The sequence below is a fragment of the Triticum aestivum genome, chromosome 4B (genome assembly GCF_018294505.1).
Source record: "Triticum aestivum cultivar Chinese Spring chromosome 4B, IWGSC CS RefSeq v2.1, whole genome shotgun sequence".
Taxonomy (NCBI): domain Eukaryota; kingdom Viridiplantae; phylum Streptophyta; class Magnoliopsida; order Poales; family Poaceae; genus Triticum; species Triticum aestivum.
This window is the reverse complement of record NC_057804.1, coordinates 116,914,277-116,932,373: the sequence shown is the minus strand read 5'-3', so window position 1 is coordinate 116,932,373 and position 18,097 is coordinate 116,914,277.

Below are 18,097 nucleotides of genomic sequence, written 5' to 3'. Positions count from 1 at the left end.
CTTGTCTATCCCACCATGGCCGTCGCCCACGAAGGACTTGCCTCACTAGCGGTAGATCTTCACGAAGTAGGCGATCCTTGCCCTTACAAACTCCTTGGTTCAACTCCACAATCTTGTCGGAGGCTCCCAAGTGACACCTAGCCAATCTAGGAGACACCACTCTCCAAGAAGTAACAAATGGTGCGTTGATGATGAACTCCTTGCTCTTGTGCTTCAAATGATAGTCTCCCCAACACTCAACTCTCTCTCACAGGATTTGGATTTGGTGGAAAGAAGATTTGAGTGGAAAGCAACTTGGGGAAGGCTAGAGATCAAGATTCATATGGTAGGAATGGAATATCTTGGCCTCAACACATGAGTAGGTAGTTCTCTCTCAGAAATAGGATGCTGGAAGTGTAGGCTTGTTCTGATGGCTCTCACCACGAATGAACATGAGGTGAAGGGGTATATATAGCCTCCACACAAAATCTAACTGTTACACACAACTTGCCAAACTCGGTGGGACCGAATTGGTAAACTCGGTCGGACCGATTCAGCAAATCTAGTGACCGTTAGGATTTTCGGTGGGACCGATATGCAACTCGGTAGGACCGATATGGTTAGGGTTAGGGCATCACATAATCTCAGTGAGACCGATTACACAAACTCGGTGAGACCGAATTTGGTAATTAGCTAACCAGAGAGTTGGTGAGGCAAACTCGGTGGGACTGATTACTCAAACTCGGTGGGACCGATTACTCAAACTCGGTGGGACCGATTTTGGTAATAAGTTAACCAGAGAGTTTGCATTGTAATCTCGGTAGTACCGATTACACAAACTCGGTGAGACCGATTTTGGTAATGGACATACACAGAGAGATTACAATCCCATCTCGGTGAGACCGAGATCCCTATCGGTGAAACCGATTTGCCTAGGGTTTGTGGCAGTGGCTATGACATCTGAACTCGGTGGCGCGGGATAGAAAGAATCGGTGGGGCCGAGTTTGACTTTAGGTTTAGGACATATGTGTGGAAGTGGGAAAGTAGTTGAGGGTTTTGGAGCATATCACTAAGCACTGTGGAGCAAGAAACTCATTAAGCAACACCTCATCCCTTCTTGATAGTATTGACTTTTCCTATAGACTCAATGTGATCTTGGATCACTAAAATGTAAAATGAAGAGTCTTGATCTTGAAGCTTGAGCCAATCCTTTGTCCTTATCATCTTGAAGGAGTTCCCACATCCTTTAGTCCATGCCACTCCATTGTTGAACTTATCTGAAATATACTAGATAAAAGTGTTAGTCCAACAAGAGATATGTTGATATTAATTACCAAAACCACCTAGGGAGCACTTGTGCTTTCAGTCTCCCCCTTTTTGGTAATTGATGGCAACATACATCAAAGCTTTAGATAAAGATATAAAGAATAGCAAGTAAAGCTTTGGAAAGACATGTAACAAGCATAGGCTCCCCCTACATGTATGCAATCATGTGAATATGGAATATAGAAGCATGTGAGAGCATAACCATGACAGAGTAGGCAAAGTGTTACATGTATCTTGGCCATATGCATCAGAGCAAAGAATATTAAAGAAAATACCTTCATGCCCATGAGTCCTTCTTGCAAACAGTAGGTACATCAGCAAGAATTCCTCATACACATGATTGTGATGCATATACTTACCTTGTAGTCTTGAGTTGGCTTAGGATGGAATGAACCTGCGTAAACAAGGTTAGATAACACAGGTACATCTACTAGCCAGAGCAAATAGAAGAAACCACAAGAATTCCAAGACTGGGATGACATGTAGAGAGTGAGTACTAAGTACCACATTGGATTAGACATGTCCCCAAGAGTAAAGATATGCAATGAATTTAAATGATTTCTTTCCCTTAGATGTCTTGCTCCCCCTGAATCTAGCATGGGATACTGGGAGAAGATAGGGAACAGAAAATCAGAGCTGAAAGATATAAATGAACTGAGCTAATGCAAACTAATGCAAATAAGCACATATGAACATGTCTTTTCTCCTCAATAAGACATGTGGCATCTCTCCTCTTGAACACCAAGCATCTGGGATCCTTGAGAAATACTTTCTACTTGAGTATTCTCTCCCCCTGGAGATCTCTTTATCCCCCTGAGGAGGTGATACTATTCCTCTCTGATGTGATCTCTCTAAGTGATAATCTTTGATGTGATCTCTCTCTCCCCCTTTAACATCAATTTCCAAGAAGGGCTTGATCCTTGAGTCACAGCACAAAGCATTTATATAAATGTGATGCTTGTAGAGGACAAGATTCATGGAGTGGAGCTGGATCAGAAGAAACACAGAATAAGTGGCAAACTGTTTTTCCTGTTGTGAAATCGGTGGCACCGAGTGGTATGCTTCGGTTGTACCAAAAGGATTCGGTTGGACCGAAAACAACAAGTCGGTGAAACCGAGTTCATCGCAGAGAAAACACTTGTCACCTCAACTCACTAGACTAGTAAGATCTCACAAAGATTTTCAAGGAATTTACTGAATGATATGCAATGAATTGGATGCAGAAAATGCAGAGCAAACAGAAAGAAATCTAGATGAAGTTTTTTTAAGGGAAACAAATATGCATGAGACAAATGCAAAAGTACAGAAAAGAACATAAGAGAACTTCATCTAGAGATGGTCGGCGACAAGTCACCTATGTTAGAGTATATTGACTTAGGAGTCAAGTGAGATCACTTGATCATAGGTCATACTCATCGTTCAAGCTCAAAATGGGGTTGCCATTTTTCGTTTAAGCATCTTGATGTATTCACATCTTGTCGAGTTACTTTAGCTCATGACTTGGAGTAAAGCTTCTCTAAGATGGAATACATACCTTGGTTGGTGGTGTTGAATATGTAGTTGAACTTATGTGGGTTGCTCAAGGTTGATGTAGCTCATCAAGAGTTAGGAGCACCACTTGGAATTTGAATCCATCTACCTACATGGGTTAGTTCTTGCAAGGAAGAGCACTTGTGTATCCAAAAATGACGATCATGAAGCTCAACATAGAATTTGTCAAAGGATATGTTTGAATGGTTTCATGCTTCCTTGTCTTCAACCACCATTGTGTAGAGACTTGGTGATGTAGGGATTGCTCAAGATATGAGTAGGTTACAATCTCATGGAATTTGATTCAACCAAGTACCTACATGGGTTAGATAACATGCAAGATACAAATATATCCAAGACATAAGATTTTCATCATAAGAGAAAAAAAATCAAGGATTAGTCATAAGCTCATGTCTTGCATGTATCCAATGGAGTTTCTACTCCAAATTTGAAGCATCAATGATGTTCAATTCTCCTCTCAACCTGCAAAACACTTTCTCATCAAGAGGTTTAGTGAATATATCCGCTAATTGCTTTTCGATGCGAACATGCTTAAGATCAATGTCACCCTTAGCAACATGATCTCGAATGAAATGATGACGAACTTCAATATGCTTAGTTCGAGAATGTTGTACGGGATTATGACCAATTTTGATAGCACTTTCATTGTCACAAAGCAATGGAACATGTTTCACATATATCCCATAATCTTTAAGAATTTGGGTCATCCAAAGTAATTGAGCACAACATGAACCAGCGGCAATGTACTCCGCTTCGGCGGTAGATAAGGATACCGAGTTTTGTTTCTTGGAGGACCAAGACACAAGAGATCTACCAAGAAATTGACAAGTACCCGAAGTGGACTTTCTATCAACCTTGTCTCCGGCATAGTCCGAGTCGGAGTAGCCAACAAGATCGAAAGAGGCCCTCTTAGGATACCAAATGCCAAAATTTGGTGTATGGATTAAGTATCTCACTATCCTTTTCACGGCCTTAAGATGACATTCTTTAGGAGCAGCTTGATATCGTGCACACATGCACACACTTAGCATGATATCGGGACGTGAAGCACATAGATATAACAATGAACCAATCATAGAGCGATAAACCTTTTGATCAACCGGTTCACCATCTTTGGTCAAGTCAAGATGTCCACTAGTAGGCATGGGTGTAGACATACCTTTGCATTCTTGCATATTGAACTTCTTGAATAAGTCCTTGGTGTACTTCGTTTGAGAAACAAAAGTACCTTCCTTAGTTTGCTTGATTTGCAACCCAAGAAAGAATTTGAGTTCACTCATCATAGACATCTCAAACTTCTCCGACATTAGCTTCCCAAACTTTTCACTAAAATGAGGGTTAGTTGAACCAAATATAATATCATCAACATAGATTTGGCACACAAATAGTTCTCCATTAACCCTTTTAGTAAAAAGTGTGAATCAATTTTCCCAATTTCAAAGCCTTTTTCAATAAGGAACTTGGTCAAGCATTTATACCACGCTCTAGGAGCTTGTTTAAGACCATAAAGGGCTTTGTGAAGTTTGTAAACATGATTTGGTTTCTTAGGATTGACAAAGCCGGGAGGTTGCTTAACATAAACTTCCTCCTCTATTTCACCATTTAGAAAAGCACTTTTAATGTCCATTTGGTACAAGGTGATATCATGATGATTAGCATAGGCAAGTAAGATGCGAATGGACTCAAGTCTAGCAACGGGAGCATAAGTCTCACCATAGTCCATACCTTCGACTTGTGTGTAGCCTTGGGCGACGAGACGTGCTTTGTTGCGAACTACTTGTCCATCTTCATCTTGCTTGTTGCGAAACACCCATTTGGTACCGATGATGTTGTGGTTGTTGTCGGGCTTCTCAACCAATGTCCAAACTTGGTTCCTCTCAAAGTTGTGTAGCTCTTCATGCATAGCATTTATCCAATCCGGATCTTCCAATGCTTCTTCGACCTTCATAGGTTCAATGCTAGAGATGAAAGAATAGTTTTCACAAAAGTTAGCTAAACGAGTTTTAGAGCGAGTGATTCTCCCGGTTTGAATATCATTGTAGATTTGCTCGACGGGATGGTCTTTAGCAATTCTTGCTCGAACTCGTGAAAGCTTTTGCTTGGTTCTTGGTTGAACTTCTTCTTCATCTTGTTCTTCTTCTTGGCCTTCTTCATTGTTGGCGTTGTCGTTCTCTTGTCGTGGTGGAGAAGGAGGTTGTTGACGTTCATCTTGATGCACTTCCTCGTTTTCTTCATCTTGGTGTGTCCCACTTGTGGATGCTTCCGTATCAACTCTTGGTTCACCTTGTCGTGAAGTAGAAGCTTCCACTTGGACGGACGAGGTACTCTCCTTCACCTCCGTTGGACGAACCTTGCCAATAGACAAGTCTTGGATTGCTTCCGAAGGATCTTTGTCTCCTACATCAATTGGCAATTGCTCTACTTGCGAGCCGTTAGATTCATCAAACTTCACATCTACCGTCTCTTCAACCTTTCGGGTGAAATTGTTGTAGACACGGTAAGTGTGAGAGTTTGAGCCATAACCTAGTAGGAAACCTTCATGAGACTTAGGAGCAAATTTAGAACGACGATGCTTATCAAGAATGTAGCACTTTGAGCCGAATACTCGAAAGTATCCAACTTGGGGTTTGTTACCGGTGAGGAGCTCGTATGCCGTCTTGCCGAGTAGCTTGTGAAGATACAAGCGATTTGTTGCATGACAAGCTGTCTCAACCGCTTCTGCCCAAAAGTGCTTCGGTGTCTTGTACTCATCAAGCATCGTTCTCGCCATTTCGATGAGCGTCCGGTTCTTCCTCTCAACAACTCCATTTTGTTGAGGTGTGTACGTAGCCGAGAACTCGTGTGAAATCCCTTCTTCGTCAAGAAAGGTGTCCACATTTGCGTTCTTGAACTCCGTTCCGTTGTCGCTGCGAACCTTCTTGATCTTCACTTCAAATTGATTTTGGGCCTTCCTAGCGAAGTTTTTGAAGATCTTTTGGACCTGCGATTTATCATCGAGAAAGAACACCCACGTAAATCTTGAAAAATCATCAACTATAACTAGACCAAAAGAATTTCCACCGAGACTCTTGTAAGAGTTGGGACCAAAGAGATCCATGTGAAGTAGCTCGAGTGGCCTCCTTGTGGTCATGATGTTCTTCACGGGATGCCTTCCTCCAACCTGTTTACCTGCTTGACAAGCACTGCAAAGTCTATCCTTATCAAATATGACATCGTTAACACCAAGGATATGATTCCCTTTAATAAGCTTGTCAAGGTTTCGCATACCAACATGACCTAGTCGTCTATGCCATAACCAACCTTTTGAGGATTTAGCAATGAAGCAAGTTTTAGGTTGAGCCTTTTTAGTGAAATCAACAATGTATAGATCACCTCTACGTATACCGGTAAAGACCATTTTATGATTGTCTCGACGAAACACTTGGCAATCTACTTCAGTAAATAGGACATTGAAACCGAAATCAGCAAGTCTAGATACTGAAAGTAAGTTGTAGCCAAGAGATTCAACGAGCATAACATTTTGTATGGAGCTATCATGTGAGATGGCCACCTTACCGAGGCCAACCACCTTACCCTTTGAGTTGTCACCGAAAGTGACATACTTTCGAGGACTATCATTTTCAGCAAGCTCACGAAACATGTCTTTATCTCCGGTCATGTGATCGGTACATCCACTATCAAGAACCCATTCCTTTCCTCCTGACATATATGCCCGAAGATTTGCCATAAGACCAAAGTGTCTCATTGCATCATCAAGATCGAAGTCACTATCATCATCCTCATCATAGTATCCATGTTCAACATCGTCATGTGGTGGATCAAATCCTAGAGAGGGTGATTCGTTAGAGTGAGTTTGACAATGATCTTGCTTATGAATTTTATAGCTTCGGAAATAATATCACCAATAATTCCAACATCTCCTTTGGCACGCATAAGGTTTGTAAGTTCAAATAGACGATCACCAAACATAGGATCACTAGTATTCATCTTACTCAAGCAATAGACTTATGGAGAATTTCATCTAGATTTTTCAAGGAATAATTTGGAAATCGTTCCTCAAGAAATTTCCATATAGTGTAGGCACACTCAAGAGTAGGCAAGTTTATAATCAAGTTTCTAGGCAAGCCTCTAGTGATAAGATTAACAGTTCTAAGATTCCTAATCATGTCAATTGACTCATCAAGAGTAGGATGCATAGGATCAACATGAGGTGCACAAGGGCTAGCAATGTACTTGTTCAAATGATATTGATTGAAAATTACAAGCATCTCATTTTTCCACTCATGAAAATACTCTCCATCAAGAATAGGCACTCTATGTCTAAGACTCCCCAAAGTAGACTCATCCATCTTCCTCCAATGGTGATTAAACCAAGGCAATGGAGACCAATGCTCTGATACCACTTGTAGGACCTTGAGAAGAGGTGTCTAGAGGGGGGGGTGATTAGACACTAAGTACCAAAGTTGCAGTTTTTAACTTCTTTAAGTTTAAGTGGAGTTTAGGCACAAGTTTAACATTCACAACATATAGCAAGCAAGCATGCAAAGAGTATATGAGCAGCGGAAAGTAAAGCATGCAACTTGCAAGAATGTAAAGGGAAGGGTTTTGGAGGATTCAAACGCAATTGGAGACACGGATGTTTTTGGCGTGGTTCCGATAGGTGGTGCTATCGTACATCCACGTTGATGGAGACTTCAACCCACGAAGGGTAACGGTTGCGCGAGTCCACGGAGGGCTCCACCCACGAAGGGTCCACGAAGAAGCAACCTTGTCTATCCCACCATGGCCGTCGCCCACGAAGGACTTGCCTCACTAGCGGTAGATCTTCACGAAGTAGGCGATCTCCTTGCCCTTACAAACTCCTTGGTTCAACTCCACAATCTTGTCGGAGGCTCCCAAGTGACACCTAGCCAATCTAGGAGACACCACTCTCCAAGAAGTAACAAATGGTGCGTTGATGATGAACTCCTTGCTCTTGTGCTTCAAATGATAGTCTCCCCAACACTCAACTCTCTCTCATAGGATTTGGATCTGGTGGAAAGAAGATTTGAGTGGAAAGCAACTTGGGGAAGGCTAGAGATCAAGATTCATATGGTAGGAATGGAATATCTTGGCCTCAACACATGAGTAGGTAGTTCTCTCTCAGAAATAGGATGCTGGAAGTGTAGGTTGTTCTGATGGCTCTCTCCACGAATGAAGAGGAGGTGGAGGGGTATATATAGCCTCCACACAAAATCTAACCGTTACACACAATTTACCAAACTCGGTGGGACCGAATCAACAAACTCGGTCGGACCGATTTAGTAAACCTAGTGACCGTTAGGATTTTCGGTGGGACCGATATGCAACTCGGTAGGACCGATATGGTTAGGGTTAGGGCATAACGTAATCTCGGTGAGACCGATTACACAAACTCGGTGAGACCGATTTTGGTAATTAGCTAACCAGAGAGTTGGTCAGGCAAACTCGGTGGGACCGATTACTCAAACTCGGTGGGACCGATTTTGGTAATAAGTTAACCAGAGAGTTTGCATTGTAATCTCGGTAGTACCGATTGCTCAAACTCGGTGAGACCGATTTTGGTAATGGACATACACAGAGAGATTACAATCCCATCTCGGTGAGACCGAGATCCCTATCGGTGAGACCGATTTGCCTAGGGTTTGTGGCAGTGGCTATGACATCTGAACTCGGTGGCGCCGGATAGAAAGAATCGGTGGGGCCGAGTTTGACTTTAGGTTTAGGACATATGTGTGGAAGTGGGAAAGTAGTTGAGGGTTTTGGAGCATATCACTAAGCACTGTGGAGCAAGAAACTCATTAAGCAACACCTCATCCCTTCTTGATAGTATTGGCTTTTCCTATAGACTCAATGTGATCTTGGATCACTAAAATGTAAAATGAAGAGTCTTGAGCTTGAAGCTTGAGCCAATCCTTTGTCCTTAGCATCTTGAAGGAGTTCCCACATCCTTTAGTCCATGCCACTCCATTGTTGAACTTATCTGAAACATACTAGATAAAAGTGTTAGTCCAACAAGAGATATGTTGACATTAATTACCAAAACCACCTAGGGAGCACTTGTGCTTTCACCAACCATGCTCAGAGCAAAGCCGCTAGGCCTCATGCACTCGTACCATGAGTGAACAATAATTTGGAGTTATCCACAACCAGTTCTTATGACGTCAAATTACGGGTCAACAGCAGATCAAATGTGTTTGCCAATTTTGATCATGATCAAACGCAAAAATTTGAAGCACTAAGAGAGCAAAGTGAGTACCGGCCTCATCATGTAAGGTGCTTGATGTTCACGATAACATGGCCATCCAACGTCGTGCACTCAAATTCTGAATAGAAAATGAGGCTGTACCTCCTGCAAGTAACTTTGGTGGTTCCAAAATTATGTGAAACATGACACTATCTCTTGCTCCCACCACGACGATAGTATACACATTTGTCAGTTTCATTAACAATGAAGCCAATAGATGTCAGAGTTGTATTAAATTTCTCATGCCATTGGTTAGGTGCTTGTCTCTAGCCATATAAAGATTTCAGCAACTTACACACCTTTCCCTCCTGACCATTTTCACAAGCCATCTGGCCGTTGCATGTAGATTTCCTTATCTAGCTCTCCATGCAGGAAAGTCGTCTTAAGATTCATCTAGTGGACAAGAAGACCATGTGAGGCATCCACTGAGAGTAATACTTGAATGATAGTTAGTCTGGCCATAGGTGAATAAGCATCAAAGAAATATTCTTCTTATTTCTAGGCATAACCCTTGGCCACAAGCCTTGCCTTGTATACTTCTCAATCATACCGTCGGGCCTAAGCTTCTTTTTAAACACTCACATACCAATGGTTTGCAACCATATGGACGTTCAGTAATTTCCCATGTCCTGTTAGCCGTGATGGAATCCATCTCGCTACAGCAATTCTCCAGTAGTTCATTGGGTGTTAAGCTTCGAATCGAAGATCATGGAGGGCTAGGAATGAAAACAACCGAGGATGCCTCGGGCCCAACCATTGGACTAGCCTCGTGAAGGGAATATGCCCTAGGAGGCAATAATAAAGTTGTTATTTTATATTTTCCTTAATATCATGATAAATGTTTACTATTCCATGCTAGAAATTGTATTAAACCGGAAACTTGATACATGTGTGGGATACATAGACAAAACACCGTGTCCCTAGTAAGCCTCTACTAGACTAGCTCGTTAATCAAAGATGGTTAAGTTTCATAACCATAGACATGTGTTGTCATTTGATGAATGGGATCACATCATTAGGAGAATGATGTGATGGACAATACCCGTCCGTTAGCATAGCATATTGATCGTTCAGTTTTATTGCTATTGCTTTCTTCATGTAAAATACATATTCCTTCGATTATGAGAGTATGCAACTTCCAGATACCGGAGGAATGCCTTATGTGCTATCAAACGTCACATCGTAACTGGTTGATTATAAGGATGCTCTACAGGTATCTCCGAAGGTGCTTCTTGAGTTAGCATAAATCTAGATTAGGATTTGTCACTCCGAGTATCGGAGAGGTATCTCTAGGCCTTCTTGGTAATACACATCATAAGAAGCCTTGCAAGCAAAGTGACTAATGAGTTAGTTGCTGGATGATGTATTATGGAACGAGTAAAGAGACTTTATGGTAACGAGATTGAACTAGGTATGAAGATACCGACGATCGAATCTCAGACAAGTAACATACCGATGGACAAAGGGAATTACGGATGTTGTCACAATGGTTCGATTGATAAAGATCTTCGTAGAATATGTGGGAGACAATATGAGCATCCAGGTTCCGATGTTGGTTATTGACCGGAGAGGTGTGTCGATCATGTCTACATAGTTCTCGAACCCGTAGGGTCCGCACGCTTAATGTTCGTTAATGGTATAGTATTATATGAGTTATGTGATTTGGTGACCGAATGTTGTTTGGAGTCCCGAATGTGATCACATACATGACGAGGAGTCTAGAAATGGTCGAGAGGTAAAGATTGATACATAGGATGATGGTATTCGGACACCAGAAGTGTTCTGGAGGATACCGGGTACATATCGGGTCACCGGAAGGGGTTCCGGGCGCCCCCGGCAAAAGATATGGGCCTAATGGGCTAAGAGGGGAAACACACCAGCCACTAGGGGTTCGTGCGCCCCCCATATGGGTCGAACCAGAGGAGAAGGAAAGAGGGGAAGGGAGAAGGAAAGGGGGGGGGGGATTCGGCCTCCCCTTCCTTCCCTCCTCCCTCCTCTTCCCCCCCCCTTCCGGTAAATAAGGAGGGGGGGGGGGGCTAGGAGGAACCCAAGTAGGATTCAGTCCTACTTGGGGCGCCTCCTGGCCTCTCTCCTCTCCCTCCCACCTATATATATGTGGGGGGCGCCCCCTAGCACACACCAGTCAGTTGTTAGCCATGTGTGGCACCCCCTCCACCGTTTACGCCCACGGTCATATCTTCGTAGTGCTTAGGCGAAGCCCTACGCGGATCACTTCACCATCACCGTCACCATGCCATCATGCTGACGGAACTCATCTTCTACCTCGACATCTTGCTGGATCAAGAAGGCGAGGGACGTCATCGAGCTGAACGTGTGCATAACTCGGAGGTGCCGTACATTCGGTACTCGATTGGTGGATCGTGAAGAAAGTTCGACTACATCAACTGCGTTGTGAAATGCTACCGCTTACGGTATACAAGGGTATGTAGACACACTCTCCTCCTCGTTGCTATACATCTCCTAGATAGATCTTTCATGAGCGTAGGATTTTTTTTGAAATTGCATGCTACGTGCCCCAACAGTGATATCAGAGCCATGTCTATGCGTAGATGATATGCACGAGTAGAACACAAAGAGTTGTGGGCAGTGATAGTCATACTTCTTACCACCAACGCCTTATTTTGATTCGGCGGTATTGTTGGATGAAGCGGCCCTGACCAAGCTTACATGACCATGTTCATGAGACCAGTTCTACCGACAGACATGCAACTAGTTTTGCATAAAGGTGGCTGGCGGGTGTCTGTTTCTCCTACCTTAGTTGAATCGAATTTGACTGCGGCCGGTCCTTGTTGAAGGTTAAAACAACAAACTTAATAAATCACCGTTGTGGTTTTGATGCGTAGGTAAGAACGGTTCTTGCTAGAAGCCCATAGCAGCCACGTAAAACTTGTAACAACAAAGTAGAGGACGTCTAACTTGTTTTTGGAGGGCATGTTGTGATGTGATATGGTCAAGACATGATGTGATATACATTATTGTATGAGATGATCATGTTTTGAAAAAGTTATCGACAACTGGCAGGAGCCTTATGGCTGTCTTTTTATTGTATGAAACACAAACACCATGTAATTGCTTTACTTTATGAAATACAAACACCATGTAATTGCTTTACTTTATCACTATGAGTTAGCGATAGTTGTAGAAGCAATAGTTTGCGAGACGACCACGACGCAACAATGGAGATCAAGGTGTCGAGCCGGTGATGGTGGAGATCATGACGATGCTTTGGAGATGGAGATCAAAAGCACAAGATGATGATGGCCATATCATGTCACATATTTTGATTGCATGTGATGTTTATCTTTTATGCATCTTATTTTGCTTAGTACGACGGTAGCATTATAAGATGATCCCTTAAGAAAATTTCAAGGTATAAGTGTTCTCCCTGAGTATGCACCGTTGTCACAGTTTGTCGTGCTGAGACACCACGTGATGATCGGGTGTGATAGGCTCTACATTCACATACAACGGGTGCAAGACAGTTTTGCACATGCGGAATACTAGGGTTAAACTTGACGATATTGGCATGTACAAACATGGCCTCGGAACATTGGAGAATGAAATGTCAAACGTGAATCTATAGTAGATATGATCAACATAGAGATGTTCACCATTGATGACTACCCCATCTCACGTGCTAATCGGACATGGGTTAGTTGATTTGGATCACGTATCATTTAGATGACTTGAGGGATGTCTATCTAAGTGGGAGTTCTTAACTAATTTGATTAATTGAACTTAATTTATCATGAACTTAGTCCTGATAGTATTTGCATATCTATGTTGTATATCAATGGCCCGTGCTACCGTTCCCCTAAATTTTAATGCGTTCCTAGAGAAAGCTAAGTTGAAAGATGATGGTAGCAACTACACGGACTGGGTCCGTAACTTGAGGATTATCCTCATTGCTGCACAGAAGAATTATGTCCTTGATGCACCGCTAGGTGAAAGGTCTGCTGTAGGAGCAGATGCTGATGTTTTGAACATCTGGCAAGCTCGATCTGATGACTAGTCGATAGTTCAGCGTGCCATGCTTTACAGCTTAGAATCGGGACTTCAAAGACGTTTTGAACGTCATGGAGCATATCAGATGTTCCAAGAGTTGAAGTTAATATTTCAAGCAAATGCCCGAGTTGAGAGATATGAAGTCTCCAATAAGTTCTATAACTGCAAGATGGAGGAGAACAATTCTGCAGTGAACACATACTTAGAATGTCTGGATACCATAATCACTTGACTCAACTAGGAGTTAATCTTCCAGATGATAGTGTTATTGAAAGAGTTCTCAAATCACTGCCACCAAGCTAAAAAGGCTTCGTGATGAACTATAATATGCAAGGGATGGAGAAAACAATTCCCGACCTTTTCGCAATGCTCAAAGCTGCGGAGGTAGAAATCAAGAAGGAGCATCAAGTGTTGATGGTTAACAAGACCACTAGTTTCAAGAAAAAGGATAAGGGAAAGAAAGGGAACTTAAAGAAGAATGGCAAGCAAGTTGACACTCCCGAGAAGAAGCCCAAAGATGGACCCAAGCCTGAAACTGAGTGCTTCTACTACAAAGGGACTGGTCACTGGAAGCAGAACTACCCCAAGAATTTGGCGGATAAGAAGGATGGCAAAGTGAACAAAGGTATATTTGATATACATGTTATTGATGTGTACCTTGCTAATGCTCGTAGTGGCGCCTGGGTATTTGATACTGGTTCGGTTGCTCATATTTGTAACTCGAAACAGGAGCTATGGATTAAATGAAGATTGGCTAAGTACGAGGTGACGATGCGCGTTCGGAATGGTTCCAAGGTCGATGTGATCGCCATCGGCACACTACCTCTACATCTACCTTCGGGATTAGCTTTAGACTTGAATAATTGTTATTTGGTGCCAGCGTTGAGCATGAACATTATATTTGGATCTTTTCTAGTGCAAGACGGTTATTCATTTAAATCAGAGAATAATGGTTGTTCTATTTATATGAGTAATATCTTTTATGGTAATGCACCCTTGAAGAGTGGTCTATTTCTATTGAATCTTGATTATAGTGATACACATATTCATAATATTGATGCCCAAAGATGCAAAGTTGATAATGATAGTGCAACGTATTTGTGGCACTGTCGTTTAGGTCATATTGGTGTAAAGCGCATGAATAAACTCCATGCAGATGGACTTTTGGAATCACTTGATTATGAATCATTTCATACTTGCGAACCATGCCTCATGGGCAAGATGACTAAAACTCTGTTCTTCGACACAATGGTGCAAGCCAATGACTTATTGGAAATAATACATACCGATGTATGCGGTCCGATGAGTGTTGAGGCACGTGGTGGATATCGTCATTTTCTAAGCTTCACAGGTGATTTGAGCATATATGGGTATATCTACTTAATGAAACACAAGTCCGAAACATTTGAAATGTTCAAAGAATTTCAAGAGAAGTGGAGAATCATCATAACAAGAAAATAAAGTTTCTACAATCTAATCACGGAGGCGAATATTTGAGTTACGAGTTTGGCCTTCATTTCAAACAATGTGGAATAGTTTCACAACTCGCGCCACCTAGAACACCACAGCGTAATGGTGTGTCCAAAGTCGTAATTGTACTTTATTAGATATGATGCGATCTATAATGTCTCTTACCGATTTACCACTATCGTTTTTGGGGTTATGCATTAGAGACAACTGCATTCATGTTAAATAGGGCACCGTCTAAATCCGTTGAGACGACACCGTATGAACTGTGGTTTGGCAAGAAACCTAAGTTGTCATTTCTTAAAAGTTTGGGGATGCGACGCTTATGTCAAAAGGCTTTAGCCTGATAAGCTCGAACCCAAATTAGAGAAGTGTGTCTTCATAGGATACCCTAAGGAAACAATTGGGTACACCTTCTACCACAAATCCGAAGGCAAGATCTTTGTTGCCAGGAATGGAACCTTTCTAGAGAAGGAGTTTCTCTTGAAAGAAGTGAGTAGGAGGAAAGTAGAACTTGATGAGGTAATTGTACCTTCTCTCAATTTGGAAAGTAGCTCATCAGAGAAATCTGTTCCCACGATCCCTACACCAACTAGAGAGGAAGCTAATGATGATGATCATGAAACTTCAGATCAAGTTACTACTGAACCTCGTAGGTCAACCAGAACACGATCGCCACCAGAGTGGTACAATAATCCTGTTCTGGAAGTCATGTTACTAGACCATGGTGAACCTACAAACTATGAAGAAGTTATGATGAGCCCAGATTCCGATAGATGGCTTGAGGCCATGAAATGTGAGATAGGATCCATGTATGAGAACAAAGTGTGGACTTTGGTGGATTTACCCAATGATCGGCGAGCCATAGAGAATAAATGGATCTTCAAGAAGAAGACTGACGCTGATGGTAATGTTACTGTCTATAAAGCTCAACTTGTCGCAAAAGGTTTTCGACAAGTTCAAGGAGTTGACTACGATGGCACTTTCTCACCCATAGCGATGCTTAAGTCTGTCCGAATCATGTTAGCAATTGCCACATTTTATGAAATCTAGCAAATGGATGTCAAAAATACATTCCTTAAATGGATATCTCTAAGAAGAGTTGTATGTGATGCAACCAGAAGGTTTTGTCGATCCTAAAGGTGCTAACAAGACGTACAAGCTCCAGCGATCCATCTATGGACTGGTGCAAGCATCTCGGAGTTGGAATATACGCTTTGATAGTGATAAAAGCATATGGTTTTATACAGATTTACGGTGAAGCCTGTATTTACAAGAAAGTGAGTGGGAGCTCTGTTGCATTTCTAATGTTATATGTGGATGACATACTGTTGATTGGAAATGATCTAGAATTTCTGGATAGCATAAAAGGATACTTAAATAAGAATTTTTCAATGAAAGACCTTGGTGAAGCTGCTTACATATTGGGCATCAAGATCTATAGAGATAGATCAAGACGCTTGATAAGACTTTCGATGAGTACATACCTTGACAAGATTTTGAAGGAGTTCAAAATGGGTCAGTCAAAGAAGGAGTTCTTGCTTGTATTGTAAGGTGTGAAGTTTAGTAAAGACTCAAAACCCGACCACGGCAGAAGTTAACGAAAGAATGAAAGGCATTCCCTATGCCTCAGCCGTAGGTTCTATAAAGTATGCCATGCTGTGTACCAAACCTGTTGTGTACCTTGCCATGAGTTTGGAAAAGGGGTACAATAGTGATTTAGGAATAGATCACTGGACATCAGTCAAAATTATCCTTAGTTACCTTAAAGAGGACTAAGGAAATGTTTCTTGGTTATGGAGGTGATAAAGAGTTCAACATAAAGAGTTATGTTGATGCAAGCTTTGACACTGATCTAGATGACTCTAAGTCTCAATCTAGATATGTATTGAACGTGGGAGAAATTAACTAGAGTAGCTCCATGCAGAGCATTGTAGACTGATACGTGTCCAATGTATCTATAATTTATGAAGTATTCATGCTGTTATTTTATCATTCTTGGGTGTTTTACAATCATTTTATAGTGAATTTATATCATTTTTGGGACTAACCTATTGACCCAGTGCCCAGTGCCAGTTGCTGTTTTTGCTTTTTTTTACATCACAGGAAATCAATATCAAACGGAGTCCAACCACCGCGTAGCTTTTTGGAGATATTTTATGGACTAGAAGGAACCCAATGGGCCGGAGCTGCACCCGGGGGGTGCCCTGAGGGGGGCACAACCCACCAGGGCGTGCCAGGGCCCCATGGCGCGCCCAAGTGGGTTGTGCCCACGTCGGTGGCCTCCCGCACCCCCTCTTTTCACTATAAATTCCCAAATATTCCGAAACCCTTCGGGGTTAACCTAGATGAGAAGTTCCTCCGCTGCAAGGTCTCTGTATCCGCAAAAACCAATCTAGACCCCGTTCCGGCACCCTGCCAGAGGGGGGAATCATCTCCGATGGCCATCTTCATCATCTCGGCGGCCACCACGATGAGGAGGGAGTAGTCCACACTCAGGGATGAGGGTTTGTACCAGTAGCTATGTGTTTGATCTCTCTCTCTCTCGTGATCTATATCATGGGCTTTGTTAATATAGTCGGATCATATGATATTTCTCCCCTCTATACTCTTGTTATGATGAATTGAATCTTTACCCTTCAAAGTTTTGTCTTGTTGGATTGAATATTCAGAGATGAGAACACATGATATATGTCTTGCAATATGAATACTTGAGGTGACAATGAGGTATCTTATTGATTCACTTGATATGTGTTATGGCATTCAACTTGCGGATTCCCGCGGTGATGTTGGGGTAATCTATGCATAGGGGTTGATGCACATTTTTCTCCGACGGAAACTTTGAGGTCTCTTTATAGTTCTTTGGTGGATTGAGTATTATGAATATGAATTTGCTTTGGTGTTATTCTAGTACGAACTCTAGGATAGATCAAATGGAAAAAATAGCTTTGTGTTATTTTAGTATGAACTCTTGAATAGATCGAACGGAAATAATAGCTTTGAGGTGGTTTCGTGACCTACACACAATTCCTATCTTTTGTTCTCTGCTAATAGGAACTTGGGAGTGATTCTTTATTGCACATTGAGGGATAATCATATGATCCAACTATGTTAGCATTGTTGAGAGGTTGCACTAGCAAAAGTACGGACCCTAGGCCTCAGTTTTAAGCATTGCAACACCGTTTTTGTGCCCGTTTACTATTTGCTACCTTGCTGTTTTTATTTATTCAGATTATAAAAATATATTTCTACCATCCATATTACACTTTTATCACCATCTCTTTGCTGAAGTAGTGCACCTATACAATTTGCCATTGTATTGGGTGTGTTGGGGACACATGCGATTTCTCGTATTTGGTTGCAGGGTCATTTGAGAGAGACCATCTTCATCCTACACCTCTCACGGATTGATAAACCTTAGGTCATCCACTTGAAGGAAAATTGCTACTATCCTACAAAACTCTACGCTTGGAGGCCCAACAC